Source organism: Raphanus sativus, chromosome 6 (genome assembly GCF_000801105.2).
Source record: "Raphanus sativus cultivar WK10039 chromosome 6, ASM80110v3, whole genome shotgun sequence".
Lineage (NCBI taxonomy): Eukaryota > Viridiplantae > Streptophyta > Magnoliopsida > Brassicales > Brassicaceae > Raphanus > Raphanus sativus.
This window is the reverse complement of record NC_079516.1, coordinates 32,533,255-32,534,678: the sequence shown is the minus strand read 5'-3', so window position 1 is coordinate 32,534,678 and position 1,424 is coordinate 32,533,255. Positions and strand designations below refer to the sequence as shown.

Sequence of the window (1,424 nt, the reverse complement as noted above, 5' to 3'; positions counted from 1 at the left end):
TGATTCAGAGACGCCGTGATTCATCTATGACGTCGAGATTTTCGAGACAGAAAACGGAGAAGTCGAGAATGAAACTCGGCTTTTGATTTCGAGTTGACGAAGGAGAGAGAGCATTGATGGGTGGTCCAATGAAAAGTCGTCACGATAGGGCTTCCTACCAAAACTAAAATGCCCAATTTTGGGAGCGCTTCTGCAATAAATTGGGCTTTTGATTTATTTTTTTCACTTTTGTTAGTCACCTTGGGTTAAGTACTCTTGATGGAATTGCTCTAAGACCATCATTATTGGTGGTCTTTAGGGCCAGCCCTTATGTTTTTTGGGTCAAAAATAAATCAAAAATCAGTAAGGCCATTCCAAACGGGCCTAAAATAAGGGCTCATTTCTTTGGTCCTTAAGGCAACGTGGCATAACGTGATTGAGCCTAAAATAAGGGCTTCTATGTCTGCTCTCGTTCTCTTGTCGCCTCCTCTTCTCGTCGACTCGCGATCATCCCTGATCAGAGTCACTCTTCTCTTCCTGTTCCGACCTTACACACAAGGTTATTTCATACTCCTCCAATGAAGTTTATTGATTAAAGGCTGTGTTTTTTTTTTGTTTTTTTAATTGTTCGATTATCTATCAATTAGAGGGTGTTCTGTATGAATGAGTTTCTAATAACGTTAGCACTGAGAAAGTTTTTTACTTTTTTATCCGTGTGGTATTTCCATGTATGTGTGTGTGAGAGAGAGAGCTTAGGATAAGAACATGGTTGGAAAATGAATTTAGTTTTATATTGAATTTTCATGTGTTGCGTAGATTTGGGTGACCTGACCAAAGTGTTATTCTTTTGGTGATGTTTTTAGTAGGGTTACGTTTGCAGAGGTACTACTACTTATTCATTGAAGAAGAATTCTCCGGTTTGGGGACATCACCTCTATCACCACACCACCTCTGTTGTTGAGGTTTCCACTTTACCCCTCCCTGTATTTACTTACAACATTATTTCCATTGAATCATCATGTCAGGATGAGCTTATACTTTGATCCTCTCTTGTGGAAGAAGAAAAAAACCAACTGTTTGATTTTTTTTTTATTGTTTGTTTCTCATCTGATTGAGAATTTGGTTATTTTAAAATGTAATTTATAAAGTTTCTATGAATTGAATAAAATGTTTGTTTCCTTTTTTTTATTATGATGTTTGTGATGTTTTTTTTTCTTTGTAATTTGTTTAAGTTATCAATTTTAATGTTGAATTTGAGTTTTATATGTTTTATATAAAACTTCTCTTTTATATATCATTATTTATTAAAATAAACACTTAAATTATTAAGGGACAAAATAAATTCCTTACCAATAATCAGCATTTTTAAAAGTGCCCTTAACTAAGTCTCTTAACACATCAATTATAATAAAAAATATCTAAGGGCCCAAAATCATGGGACACCT

General features: G+C 34.6%; 1 long non-coding RNA gene across 1 annotated transcript; it reads left to right on the top strand.

Annotated features, from left to right (window-relative positions):
- Positions 1-270: 270 nt before the first annotated feature.
- Positions 271-1,167, top strand: LOC130496127 (uncharacterized). The gene is made up of 2 exons (XR_008935180.1): positions 271-538; positions 843-1,167. It is a non-coding gene; the product is annotated as an uncharacterized LOC130496127 (long non-coding RNA).
- The last annotated feature ends 257 nt before the right edge of the window (positions 1,168-1,424 follow it).